Raw genomic sequence first — 15,154 nt, 5'->3', positions numbered from 1 at the left:
AATCCTGTGCTCTTAATTCCTATGTCAAATTGTCTGTAGCCTAGTGAGGGTGTCAAACAGGTCAACAGACAATTAGAATAGAGTATAGTCTAAGTGAGTGCTAGGGACTAGCACAGGTAGTGGCATCCACAATTCCATTCTTATCTGATGCTCACTCGTAGGAAGAAAAACAGAAGAACCCACCCGGTGACAGGCTAGCAGGCACAAGAACAGGCAGAATGTGCACCTGGAGGATTTCACCTAGGAGAGCTGAGGAGGCACAAAGACCTGCATGTGAGTGTTCACGGTAGCTTCATTTGCAATAGCCCAAATCTGGAAACAACCGAAAATTCTTTTTCTTTTTTTTTAGAGACAGAGTCTCTCTCTGTTGCCCAGGCTGGAGTGCAGTGGCCGGATCTCAGCTCACTGCAAGCTCCGCCTCCCGGGTAGCTGGGACTACAGGCACCCGCTGCCACGCCCGGCTAGTTTTTTTGTATTTTTTTAGTAGAGACGAGGTTTCACCGTGTTAGCCAGGATGGTCTCGATCTCCTGACCTCGTGATCCGCCCGTCTCGGCCTCCCAAAGTGCTGAGATTACAGGCTTGAGCCACCGCGCCCGGCCAACAACCGAAATTTCTATCAACAGGTGGAGGGATAAAAAAATCTGTGGCGGCTGGGCACAGTGGCTCATGCCTGTAATCCCAGCACTTTGGGGACCAAGGCAGGTGGATCATGAGGTCAGGAGTTTGAGACCAGCCTGACCACCATGGTGAAACCCTGTCTCTACTAAAAATACAAAAAATTGTATTTTTTGTGTGGCACACGCCTATAGTCCTAGTTACTCAGGAGGCTGAGACAGGAGAATCACTTGAACCCAGGAGTGGAGGTTGCAGTGAGCCGCAATCGCACCACTGCACTCCAGCTTGGGTGACACAGCAAGATTCCATCTCAAAAAGAAAAAAAAAAATCTGTGACATATGCACACAATGGAATACAATTTAGCCACACAAAGAATGAACTGCTGATCTATACAATATGGATGAATCTCAAAAGCATCATGCTAAGAGAAAGAAGCCAGAAGCAAAAAGAGTGTATACTTTATGATTTTATCTATATGAAATTCTATGAAAGTCAAAACTCTAGTTTTAGAAAACACAGTTTTGCGAGGGGATGGGGGTGGGAGGGACGAACTAACTGTGACGGGCATGAAGGAACTTTAAGGGATGATGGGAATGTTCTATATTTTGATGATGGTGATGGCTACACTGATGCAGACGCTTGTCAAAACTCATTAAATTGTACACTTCAAAAGGTGAATTTTATTACATGTAAATTATACTCAATTTAGAAAACATTTTAACAAGAGACTTGATGTCATGCAGTCAAAACTGAAAAGTGCTGTGCTCTGAAGCCAAGAGTGAGAGTTACTTATATTCTGCTTCCTTTACTTGTTTTTGTTCCTTGTTCTTTCTTTCCCCCTTTCCTTTTCCCTCTCTCTCTCTCCCTCCCTCCCTCCTTTCTGTCTCTTCTCAAAGTCTACCACCTGGTTTTCCAAGCCAAACCTAGGTGACAGGCCCCTGAGCTGCAAGCATTTCCAGCACTGCCATTACAAATTAGTGGAAATGATCAGACCCCCAGGCAGACTGGTCCTCAGCCTGCTTCAGAGGGGCAGATGTTCTGCAAAACCAGCCAGTGACCCACCCACAGAGAAGACTGGCAAGCCCGCAAGGCTCTCACTGGACCCCTCTGTGGCTTCTGCCTCCCAGGTAGAAAGCATGCATATATTAGATTAAAAAAGAGGAAGTGCCTTTCCAAAAACTACTCGGCTTTGGGAGGGAAGGAGGTCATTTGTCTTTGTCCAAGAAAAACATGTCCCTTCCTTGTAATCCTTGATAACCCCTGAATTGTTTTTGTTTTCTCCAAGATAGTTAGGGACAGGGGTAGGGGAGAGGGGCCACAGTCAGAGAGAAAAGGAGCTACAGAGGACAGAAGAAGCAAATGCCATACTACTCTGCAGTGGCAGCAAGGTGAGCTCTTACCACCTTGAATTTTGGGAAAGATGGGAAAAGAGGGAACGCTTCACCAATCAGTGCCAACATGCCTACCTAAGACAGCCCCCATAAGAGGTGCATCCCCGTTCTTGCTGGATGAAAAGTGAACAGAGAGGTTAACAGGGCAAAGAGGCAGCAGTAATGGGAAGAGAACGTGAGACTGGCACGGTTCCCTCCCCTGGGCCTGCAGGAGGCCCACGGCAGCCAGAATGTCCATCTGCTGTGCCCCACCACTACTAGGCTCACAGGAAGGGAAGAGAACAATGACAACCCAACTGTCCTTTGTGCAGAAGTTACACCAAGAAGTGAGCAGCAGGACCCGCTGGCCTGGCAGTAAACCACATCAGAGTTATCAGTCGGAAACCTCTTGGACAAACAGAGTTTATAAAGTCCCTTGGCCAAGAGGCATGGAAGTTGAGTTCAGCCAAGCGCAACTCAGACACATGGGCAGTGGAAGGGGACCTGGGGATGCCAGCTGCCAACCAAGTCCTGTTTGTTGGAAATTGAGAGAGATAGTATTGGAGAACTAGATGCTTTCACTTTTTATTTCTCCAAAAGAGAGCTGGTCTGCAGGTAGTGAATCCTATAATTCTATAAAAAATGGAGATTAAAGAGATAGGAAGGTACAACTCTGGCCCAAGACAGAAAAAAGCAAAAAGAAAAAAACAACAGGCATCCATACGAGAAAAAAGTGAGCGGTTCTGGGCATCTAGTAAGTGGAAGAGGAAAGAGACCATCTCTAATCCTAACTCACTCTGTTCCAGGTTTGGAATAAAAGCTATATAGGGAGAAATAGCCTGTTAAAGTAGAATTGCCAGTGTGTAGAACTGAAAATCGGCCAAAAATCCATCAGCTCTCTCAATTTACTAAGAAATAATAATTAACTCCCTAGTACCTGATATACTTTTGCATTTAAAGGCTAAACTACCTATATCTACTCAACATCATTTACTTCTATTCTAGTAAGACTCTTATTGGCAGTTTTAAAGCACCCCTACCCAACCCACTAGCACCAACTTGTCTTCTGTCTTAGCCTGGAAGAAACATGTATGAATTACATTACTAAGAACATAGTATCATATCTATTGAATGAATCATTAAATAGACTGGCCACTGTAATAAATACATGTGGATATATACATTCTGTTAATAGACTTGGTATAGTCTTTCATGGTTTCAAGTGTTAAGGATTATTGTGGTATTAAAGAAAACCTTATAGGCTTTCATTTCCTGAACTATGGTGGATTCGATATGTAGCCAACTCTACTGAAAACACTAAGCAAACTGGAAACTATAGAAAAACATCTTTTGAAATGACCGATGGATGAGCTGGCAAGTTAGTAAGACATATTAACTAAGCAAAATCTGAAGCCCAGAATAAGAGCCAATCCCTGAAGTTAGCTTGAAGACATTAGCCAACAAAGTGACCTTCACTTTTATATTTTGTGGCCTCATGGGAAGAGGAGACAGGATAAGAATTTCCCATAACATACAGGATACTATCACATGGATCCAGGAACTTCAATGAATACCAAGTGTGAGAAATAAAAATAAATATAAACCTAGATATGCTTTGTGAAACTGTAGAACACCAAACAATTTAAAGGAACCAGAAGGAAAACACAGATTATTCTCAAAGGAGAGAGTCTTGTCTGTAGACAAGACAGCAGATTTTAGAGGAAACAATGGAAACAGAGGACAGTTGAATAATATCTTCATTGTGTTGGTGAGAAAATAACTGACAACCTAGAAGTCTACCCTAATTCTATCCAGTAAAACCTCTCTCAAAACAAGGGGAAAATTAGTGTATTTGCAAGCAAACAAAATCAAAGAAGTTGTCACCAACAGACTCTCAATAAAGAAAATTCTAAAAGCTGTACTTCAGGCTCTATCGGAAAATACCAAAATGAAGTTGGTAGACCTATGTTAATATTAATCAGAATAGACTTCAAGACTAAAAGAATTACTAGGGAAACAAGTTTCGCTTCATTATAAAAGATTCAATTCACCAGAAAGATAAAACAATTCAAACCTATAGGTACCTAATAACAAAGGCTCAAAATATATAAAACACAAACTGACAGACCATAAGAAGAAAGAGAAAAATCTACAATCATAGTGGGAGATTATATTTCTCTCAGTAACTGATTAATCAAGCATACAAAAATCAGTAAAGATATAAAAGACTTGGACAACACAGTGAAGAAGTTTGATCTAATGGAGTTACATAGAACACGGCATCTAACAATGGTAGGATCCACAGAACATTATGAAAAGTGACCACATATCAAGTCTTACAATAAATTTAAAAGGCTTGGTAGCACTCAAACAATATTTGGCAACCATGAAGCAATTAAGTTAGAAATTAGTAACAAAAAGGTAACAATAAGAAAAATAAACAAATATTAAGAGGATTAAAAGAAACACAGTTTTAAATCATAAGTCAAATAATAAATCATAGTGAAAATTATAAAATACTTAGAAATAAATTATACAAAAACATTACATATCAAAATACATGAAGTTAGAGGAAACATGTATAGCTTACAATGCTCATAGTGGGGAAAAAAAGCCTGAAAATTAAAAAGCCAAATATTTACCTTAAGAAGTTAAGAAAGAAAAATAGCTCAAATGTAAATAAGTCAGATGGAAGAAAATAATAAAAATTAGTATCGATATTCATAAACTAGAAAACAAATGATGGAGAGGATCATAAAGTCAAGGATTAGAGATAGTCTCTAATAACATTGAGAAAATTATTAAAAGACTAACAAAATTGTAGAAGGTACTACAAATGAAAAGGGGACATAACCACAGATCCTACAGAACATCAAAAAATAACATCTTATAAGTAACTTCATGGTAAAAATTTTGAAAACTCAGATAAAATGGATGAATTTCTAGAAAATCTAATTTACCAATATTGATTCAAGAAAAAAATTAAAACTTGAATACCCACTATCTATTGAAGAAATTGAATCAGAGGTTAAAAGTCTTCAGGAAAGAAAGAATTCCAGCCTCACATAATCTTTTTTTGAGAACAGATAAAGAGGAAACGTTTTATAACTTTACAAATTCAGCAAAACCATGATACAAAACCCTGCCAAGGATAACATAAGAAGTGAAAATTACAGTACAACACACTCATGAAGATAGATATAAAACTTCTAAATTTTATTAGCAAAAAAACCTAGCAAAGTATAAGAAATGAACCCATTACAACCAAGTCAGATTTATTCTTGGAAAGCAAGGTTAAGTTAACTTTGGAAAATTAGTTTACCAGATATTAACAAATTAAAGAAAAAATTATATAAATCTTCTCAATAAATGCAGAGGAAGTATTTAATAAACCTCCATGTATATAATTTGAAAGACAAAAAAGCTCTTTGCAAATACAGAATAGTAGCTCCTCATCCTGATAAGGAGTATCAAATCCATAAAAATCATCATTCTCAAGGGAAAATGTTGAACATGAAAGCCAAAGCTTAAATGTTTAGAAGACAATATAAGAATTGTTCTTAAGGATGTCCTTCAAAAGATACAAAATGTTCAATGATAAAAGAAAGATTGATAAATTTTATTACATTGAAATTAAGAATTTCTGCCACTGTAAAGATACTAAAAAAGATGGTGAACAAAATATCACAAATAAGGAGAAGGTATTTTGGCAACACAGAGAAATAGTCTCCTGCATATATAAAGAACTCCTACAAATAAATAAGAAAGATGTAAACTACCCAATTTTCAAATAAATGGTCAGAAGGCTTAAAGAGGTACTTCACAAAAAAAGAAAATCCAAAAGGTCAACAGCTTATGAAAAGATACTGACCCCCTTTAGTAATCAAACATATATAAATTGAAACCAGATTAGATACTGTTACACATACATAAGACTGGCAAAAATTTTTGACAATATCCTACAAAATATAAAGTGTTTGCAAGATTAGAGAGCAGTAGGAGCAATTGCAGCTGGATATAGATATTGGTTAAACACATTGTAAATTAATTTTTGATTAAAGTGAAACTCATATGACACAATAGAAATTCTGAACTATCCTAGCAGCATTGAAAATTCCCATAGTCTATGACCAGTAATTTTACTACTATGTGTATTCCCTAAGTAAACTTACACACATACTTAGCAGGGAACTTGAAAAAAAAAAACGTTTACAGCAGCCCCATTTATAATAGCAAAATACTGGAAATAAGCTAGTGTTCATTAATAATAGAATAGACATATAAACTGCCATATATTCATTCAGTGGAATATTATGGTTCAGCAAAATGAAAAAATTTCAGCTACACCCAACAATGTGAATGAATCCAGGACGAAACATTTAACAACCAGTTGGCACAGTGTCCAATCAAATGAAGTCCATGCCCTAGTGCCAGAGCTGGTACCCAAGACCCCCTGCTATGCCAGATGTAATCCCTTTAGAAAGGGGTGGACTTGGAGAAGTACCATACGAGCACCTGGGAAGGATCAGGTAAGCAGCAACTTACCAACTAATATGGAAATATTTCAGTTGTTTGTCAACCAGTGAGCCTTACTGGTATGGTGTGCATGGACTAAATGCCAGCATTAAGAACAAAAGAATAAAACAGTGTGATTCCATTTATATGAAGTTCACAAACACAAACAACTACACAATATATTGTTTAGGGATACAAATGCAGGAGGATAAGACAATAAAGAAAAGCATAGGGGAATAAAAGGTACAGAAATGTCCAGAAGATGGTAATCCCTAAGAGAGGGAAGGGGATGGGGTGGAGGGAGGTACACAGGGGACGTCAAAGGTTCAGGTAACATTCTTTTTCTCAAATCAACTGGTGAGTATATAAGTGTTGGTCATAATGTTATTCTTTAGACCTTTCTACACAGTTTATAAGCATTCATTTGCATCTAGGGGCTATTTCATTAAAGTTATTTCAAAAGATGGTCACAACACAAATTTTAATAAGAAACTCTCATATCAAATTGCTGCAGTTCCTGCCATATCTTTTCCAGTTGCTGGGCAAAGATGCTGTCCTCAATTGTAATTGGTGTGCTCCAAACCCACTTAAAATTCTATGAGCTTCTCCCCAAACCACTCCAAAACATTCTTGTGAGAATCTTTCCAGCAAGGTACAGCAAGGCCCAACCTCCAGGGTACATTATGCTCTGGCTCCTTTATTTAATACAATCATAATCATAGTGGGTTTTTTTCTCAAATTTTGAAATCTTCAAAATGAGGGCATGGAGCAAATGACTACATTCTGCTTCTCTTGCTAAGATTTCAGTGGTGATGCTCTCATTTTAAGTTCTTTACCAGACGCTTCAGCTGTGCGATCCCCAATTCCCCTCATCAAGATTTGCTGACAGTCAGGGGAAGTTTCTAACACTGCATTAAGTGTATACTGAGGGCCAGGGAATTGGGGAGAGTTTGAGGGGCTGTACGCATGTGCAATTTTTTAGCAAACCAAGCAGATGCTTGCAGATTCAACACTTTTTCAGTTATTTGTGAACAACCCCTAATAGCCACACCACATGGCAATTTGTCTTTTCTCTGGAGCACAAATGTGAACTGTATGTTGCAAAGCCACAGAAAAGAACAAGTCACTTAGCTAGAGAGGGAACCTTCTCAAAGGCCCAGTTTCCCCATCCCAAGATGCCACCAGGGAAACAGAAACTCTGGAGGTGAAAGAAACTTAATTTCCTTGAGTGCAAGTTGAAAAGGCAAATAATTGGTAGCCTGTGAATAGTCATAGGAACCTCTTCACTCTGGACTGAAACCTGATTCAGGAGGAAGTCAAGAGCCTATGCAAGTATTTCTGCAGTTGCAAACTTGGGGATTTGCCAAGGGCTTGAGATGTATCCACTGAGAATGTCAAGGTTCTACTGTATAGAATTTTGATGGAGGAGGATTTCAAAATTCTTCTTCTATTTAAATTAAATCAGTTCATGTTTATCAGGGCATCTCTGATCTTTTTGTTTTTAAGAGACGTCTTTGCTCTATTGTCCAGGCTGGAGTATAGTGATGTGATCATAGCCCATGGTAGGCTCAAACTCCTGGGCTCAAGAGATCCTCCTGCCTCTGTCTCCTGAGTAGTTAGAATTTACAGGTGTGAGCCACCATGTCCAGATAATTTTACTTTTATTTTTTTTAAGACAGGGTCTTGCTACATTGCCCAGGCTGATCTCAAACTCCTGGGTTCAAGTGATCCTCCTGTGTCAGCCTCCTGAGTAGCTGGCATTACAGGTATGAACCACTGTATCCAGCTCCTCTGATCTTAAGATAGTTTCAGCATCTAATGCTAAGCCTGGAAGTCCAATGAATGACTCAATAGACAAACTGGTGACTGAGATTCGGCAGAGCACATCGTGTATTTATAACACTGCTTTTATTTTTTCCATATCCTTCTACTATTTGTTTATTAGCTTTTCTTTGGATCTCAGTTATTCACACATAACACATTTTTAAAAAGTTGAACCCAAACCCCAATGCAAGGGTCCACCAATAATCAGAGATCTCAAGATTTCTGAGACTAGCTTCCCTATGCTTCTCCCTGGCTTTGTTCCCCAAATCTGAAGGGCATTTTCAGATCACCCCTACTTCATATTTAGATATAAAGCTTCCCCCTTTATCTACAAGAATTCCAGCTGCACCTGGCATTTCAAAAACAGTAATGAGGAGGGGAGTCCCATCAGTCATGAAGTCACCACTTCCATCATTGTCCCGCTTCCCAAGCACATATTTCCAACCTCCCAACAGGTTGGAGGTGAAGCCTCCCAACAGGGCAGCCCTCTGGATAGTGTGGTTCAGTCAGTTCCCACCACCACACCCCACCTCCTCTGCCTTCCAAGCCCCCTGGGATTTCAGGGAATACCCTTTTCTCCATCATATTACAATTAAATACAGGGAACCCTTGGAGAGTTCTGAGTATTTGCGATTATATTCAATAACCTGTTACTGACAGTTTCTTTTAGTTAAAGAATTTTTCAAATAAGTTACCAAAACAGTGAATGTCTGTGCATCTAGAAACTGAGAAATACTCTTCCATTACTTTTAATTAGGTCCTCTCATTTTCCACATATGTACTGAATTTTTAAAATACGATTTTAAAAGTGTCTACATGTATTTTCCCCTACTTTTGTTTTTCCTCTTGCCTTTGTTTTGGAGCAAATTTTAACTGAGCACATTGTCAGAGGGTCAGGCCAAGTTTAGCACTGCTCGTGTATCTCAGCTACCTTCCAGTTTTCAGCACGACGTCTGAACTAAAAAACACCATTGCTTAGCATAAAGATGTGGCCATGACAGCTTGAACAACATCCGGAAGGTGGCAAGTCTACATTTGCTACACAGATGTAAGAAACAGATGGCACTAGGGTCTACCTCTCCTGCTCCATCTTCTCCATCATCAGGTCTCTTCCAACTCCAGAATTAAAGTCATCAAGTTGGAAGAACTCTGAGTGTGTTTCCTGATCATAACAAGACAGGTTGAGGTTCAGGAGTATTTTCTTTAGCATCAAATGTTAGAACATAACCACTAATAATAACAGTAGCATAGTAGTTCCCTGATAAATTCTGACAAAAGATCATAAAGTTCTCAATTTCAACAGCAGGGCTTTATAGTTGTAATACAATTTTGACCAGTAAGCCACCGGCTATCCAGAAACCTCGCAGGTGCCATTATCATGGATAGCTGCAGTTTTTTCTCTAAGAATCAGGCGAAAAAATCATTTGGGGATACTTCAAAACTCTCATGTCTTTTTAAATTGGATGAACAAAATATAATCTGAACTTCTATGAATACATGTGGGTCACTGTGAGCATCAGTTATTATGCTATAAAATGGAATACCAAAGATCCATCAAAATACATAAAATTTCACTGAATTGCTTACATTAAACACTCATATTAGCTCTAGAATGCCATGCCTTGAATTCTTGGGCCTTTTAAATTTTTTTAAATTTTCCTGTTTCTTGTGTTACTCTTACTTCTTACTGATACTTGATAAAAGACCTTTAATAATCCTTGCACAGTACAGTATCAGTTGCTTCCAATTTGCTAGGTGCATTTGACAAACTAATAACCAAGCCTCTTAAAACCTGAAGTAAATGTAAAGGCCTGAAAGAGGGTATAAAATTTCCTCCAGTGATCAAAATTCATGAACTGTAGCTCATGGACTTAGGACCTTTCTTTTGATTTGCCATCTAGGTCCCAACTGGATAAGTGAAATTATGTAAATGTGAGTTCCAAATTGTTGTGGTATTATCCTAGTACCCATCAACTACAGTGCACATGTCACTAAATGTATCTCATTTTTCTTCACAACATAGTTCAGTGGTCTTAGTAAGGTTATGATGGTTACACCTACTTTACTGATAAGGAAGAAAATTGGTCACGGGCTTTGGCCAAGTCTGACCCAGAATGCCAGTCCTGCCTGTTGATACAGCCAGTGTTTTCCAGCCCTGCCCGCCCAGTGCATCTGCAGATCTGTAAATATACTTTGACTCCCCAGGAAACAGGATGGAGAACAGCATGTCATGCTTTCAGCATGGAGGGAAGAAAAGAGCCTTAAAGACATCGGGGAACTCACAGAGTAGGGAGTGAGAGACAAGTTAAATGCTATCCAGTTGTCAAACAGCTTTCTTAATGTTATCTTTCATCAAGTCGGGTCCTAGAACCTGCCAGGACTGCAGACTAAATGCATCTTCTTCTTGCCTGTACCTTTCACACACTAAATGTCTCAATGGCTCACTTGGCAAGGGCCCAAAGGCAGCACACACTTCTCCACTCCAAGGAGGGTGGCTGCCACTAAAACACAATGGGCGGAGACAGCTCAACAATAGTGCCAGTTGAGCACATCTTGATCCACTGCCACAGAGTTCACAGTAGTAGTTGGCCCTCAAAGCAAACCCACTGGGGTGTTGAGGGCAAAAAAACAATCTTAGCTTTAAGGGCCCAGACTTTGCCATCAAATTAACAAATCTACCCAATAGCCCCAGGCTGAGGTGCTCAGGGGTGTGACAGGAGAGTCCCTTTTAACAATTCTGTATCCTGTGGATGCCTTAACTAGACTGAGAGGGGAGGAAGCAGAGAGAGCTAAGTGTCACACACACCCTCTCTTCCTGCCTGCAGGTATCTTAGTTGGACAGCTGTTCTCCTTCCTTGCAAAAAATTCCCACAATCTTTAAATGCAAGGATGTAAAGGGCCTCCAGCCTCTGCAAGGCATCACAACTTTAAAGAGCTTATCTCAAAGAGCTCAGACAGCATCTGAGGTCTACTCTTCAGCCCCACAGTATATAGCCCAACCCCAGAGCACAAGTGACACCTTGATGAACAGGAACTCCTCCCCACACTGGCTGCTCAGCGGGACCATGAAGAACAGCTGGGACCTGGCCTATTACCCTGGCTTCAGGATTCATTTTCTGCCTGGAATTGGGAAACTGTAGTCCCTGCAGGGGTCCTTCTCCTGGGTCCAACAGTCTCCAGGGTGCAAGAGGGGTGAAATTACCAAATGAAAGTTCAGATAAGCAATTACTGGCTGAAAGAGATACGGGAGGGTCTTCAGATCAACACTGACCCAGAGCTAATACCACACCATCCTCAGAGGGACACATGATCATTGACCTGTGTTCTTCACATTTAAGTGGCTCGAATTATTCCTCCTTGCCCCCACTCTCTCCCTGCCCCCAGCACACACATAATTACATAAAAATATCTTAAACAACTGTAGCACCCAATTTCTTCAGTCTGGGGGAGAGCCAGGAGATGGTGGGGAGCTGTTTGGGCACACGTCTGATCATTACATAATCACACAAACAGGGGCTGGAGAACATTGACATGCAGATCAGTTCAGCAAACACCTCATTCTCCCTCTTTCCTCTTCCCTCCCCCTGCAACACCCAAAATGCACACCAGAGTTAACAAAACCCAAGCATTCCAGGTAGCTAGTGGGCACCTGGCTGCTGTGGTTACAATGCCAAGGGCTACCAGAAATGTCAAGGTATACCAGAAAGAGGGCCAGGGTGCTGCTCACCCAGCGACCAGACCTGCAGACCCTCTTCCTGCAATCACTGCCCCCAAAGTTAAGGAAGAGCCTAGCCACAGAAATATTCCTGACCTGCAACAGAAACCAAACCAGCTACGTTAAAGGAAACCAGTGCTGGGCCTCCAAGTTCCTCTGCACCACCACTCTCTATCCAATCTACGCGGGTTCAGGGGGACTGCCACACTCAAGAGTCCTCAGCAGCCTGGACAATATCATCAGGGACCATTCGGCACCATCAGTGTTTCCATTTAAAAGATAGTAAAATGTGGGGCATAACTTGGAGGGGACACTCTCTCTGCTAGCAGGGAGGCAAGATTCCCCAATAGAATAGGAGTTTGGTTTCGGTTTGGTTGGGTCGGGTTGGGGGTTGGGAGATGATTTTGCTTTAGGAATATTTTCAGGGGGCTAGGATTAAGTGGGGAAGAGAAAGCTATCCCTTCTGTCTCAGCAGCCAGCATCATACGAATCTCATTCTCAACCAAGCAGGCTACTGGAGTCCGCCTAAACAATCCCGGAGCAGCAGCCAAGGCAACACAAAAAAACGCAGGTGCCACGGGACGCGATGCCTGTGCCCCCCAGCCCAGGCTCCTCGGGAGCCGGCCCGCCAGTGTGGGAGTGCAGAGCCCAGCAGAGCTTGCTGCAAGCAGCGCTGGAGCGCACGGCGCGCACAGGGTTACAGCCGCCGCTGCCGCCGCTGCCTGTGATTGACGCGCGGGGGTCACTTGAGGCTCGCGCCGCTCCCCAGCACCAGGCCGAGCAGCGCGCTCAGCCCACCGGGGGCACCGGCCGCCACGCGCAGCCCACCCGGCCAGCCCCTGCGCCTCGGCAGCCGGACACCTTGCCTAAGAAAGGCAGCCACAAAATGGAATCGCAGCTTGTTATTTTGCTTCTCGGTGCGGCCGCAGGCAAAAACACAATCACAAGGTAAAATACAGTGCAAGGAATCCATCCGCCGAATAAAAACCCAGAGTCCCCTACCTTCGGCCTTGGGATGGCAAACTGGTCCTGTGTTCTCTGACCCACGGATCCAGCCCCTTCTTCATGAATTATTCCGGCCAGGCAGGATTTTGTGCATTTTTTTCATGAACACCTGTTTCAAGTAAGGGGTAAAGACCTTATTGAAAGAATTGTCCTTAAAAAATAACCTGTGCAAACGTATGTCCATCCAGGCATGCATGCGTGTTTGTATACACACATATGCACACGGAATAGCCATGTACATTGAAGCACCAAACTAGGCAGTTGGATAATGGGAGAGTCGGCTGGTTGTGAGCATGCTCGCGCCGGGAACAGATCCACCCTCTGTTATTCCTCTGAATAAATATAAATCACGATCAGAAACCCAAACAGAAGCATCCCTCTTGAATTCCTGCTGCTGAAAAACACGGAATAAATTCAGCCCGCAGACACAGAATCTAATCAGCAGCTGTTTTCTGAATCCAGAGCCAACCCATGCCTCGCTTGTCTTTTCCACTAGGACTCCAGACCTTTTTTGAAAGGGGTTTTAACCTTTTAAAGACACAGTACACCAATTATCACTTCGGAATAGCTGTCACTCCCAGCGCAGGAAGCCAGTCCCATGCCTAAAGCCACAGTAGGCTTGCACGCAGTGATAAGGATTTCATTTATTGGTGCTTTTTAAAAAACAACATATATGTATAATATATGCACATATATTATACATATATACGTGGAGAGAGAGGAAAAAATGCAAATGCAAGCCATAAATATTTATTGCAGTGATGAGCTTCTCAGTGACTAATCGGCATGTTATGTAAACACTGTGATCCTTCACTTCTGAACACCCATGTTCACGGGTCAGACGAGACAGGGCACTCCTGTCAGCAGGCGTGTCACACCTCATCAGCCTCTGGCTGATCAGGGGCCGGGGTGCCTCAACAGTGGCTGAAGGGAGTGGGGCCTCTGCACCTGAGAGCTCAACATAGGCACTCCTTGCCCTGCCCTGCCTTGCTCTGCAGGCTCAGGGTCCATGTCCACAAACCAAAGAATAGCTCTGCCACTATTGCTAAACTCGAACATAATCCAGAGCCACATTGCATTCCAAGACACACTTTCTTTCAACCAGAATCAGTAATCAGAACTACCACCTGAACCTTAGTTACAGTCTTTACGATTCAGACTTAGGCCCTTCTTCAAGATTTTGTCATTGAGTTCTGTTGTTTTGTTTTTCACTTTTAAGGTATGGAGGTAGAAAACAAGATGGGGAGAGACAACCTCCAGCCTAAATTTTTTTGAAAAAAATTATTCTTCGAGTACTTTAGCCACCCAGATGGTGTTTACTGCAGTTTTGTTCTGGCTTTTAAAGAGGTAGCACTGAGAAGAAATAAGAGTCCTAACCTTGCTCATGTGTGATAAGAAGGCAAATGCCTTTGACAGTTTCTTTTTTTCACCCCAGCCCCAGAGCTCCAGCATGGCGCTGTCTGCTCCTCTGCTGGTTCCCGCCTAAGAGCAGTGGCAGTGGCTCACCTCGGGAACTACAGGGGCGCTCCTACCGCCGCTCCAGCATCACATTCCCTCCCTTGCCTAGTCCTGCCAGGCAAACCGTGAAAGCAAGTGCACTGTCACCCTCCCACCTCATCACAGGCGCTCCTGTGCGGACCCCTCCCAGCGACACACACACACTCTCTTCCTTCCCCTCTTCCAGCCGTTTGGCAGAAAATTATCATATCTCATGTGTCATCGCCCAAGCAAGCTGGGTCCATCACTGATTGGCTGGGCCCTGGCAGCCGGAAATGTCACCAGCCACACAGCATGGAGCTGGCTCTCCCGCGACCACCACAGACCTGAGCCCAGGAGGCTCTGTGACAAGGCACAGACCTACCACAGAGAGCCTGTCACTCTCTCCCTGGTCCAGCCCCTGCCCTCTGCTTCGCCCTCTACCCAGCCCCGGGGAATAGGGGCTGCAAGGGGATGGTGAAGGAGTCTCAGTGACATTCCTATTTTTCCCAGCATGTTTGAGAAGAAACTAAAGATGTCTCCAATCAGGTTTACAAATTTGGAGAACTTGTTTTGACAAAACATTCTCTCTTCCCCCTAAAAAAAAAAAAAAAAAAAAAATCAGTAAGACT

At 42.2% G+C, this 15,154-nt stretch overlaps 1 protein-coding gene across 1 annotated transcript in view; it reads right to left on the bottom strand.

The window, feature by feature from the left end:
- The window catches only part of HIVEP3 (HIVEP zinc finger 3), a 421,205-nt gene extending 407,661 nt beyond the window's left edge, over window positions 1–13,544 (bottom strand). Inside the window, exon 1 of the mRNA XM_017873237.1 lies at window positions 13,044–13,544. The gene's annotated coding sequence lies outside the window, so the exon portion shown is untranslated. The remainder of the gene's footprint in view (window positions 1–13,043) is intronic.
- Between the last annotated feature and the right edge of the window lie 1,610 nt (window positions 13,545–15,154).

This window comes from Rhinopithecus bieti, unplaced genomic scaffold, assembly GCF_001698545.2.
Source record: "Rhinopithecus bieti isolate Rb0 unplaced genomic scaffold, ASM169854v2 scaffold_6907, whole genome shotgun sequence".
In the NCBI taxonomy this organism is placed as follows: domain Eukaryota; kingdom Metazoa; phylum Chordata; class Mammalia; order Primates; family Cercopithecidae; genus Rhinopithecus; species Rhinopithecus bieti.
This window is presented reverse-complemented; position numbering and strand designations above follow the sequence as displayed.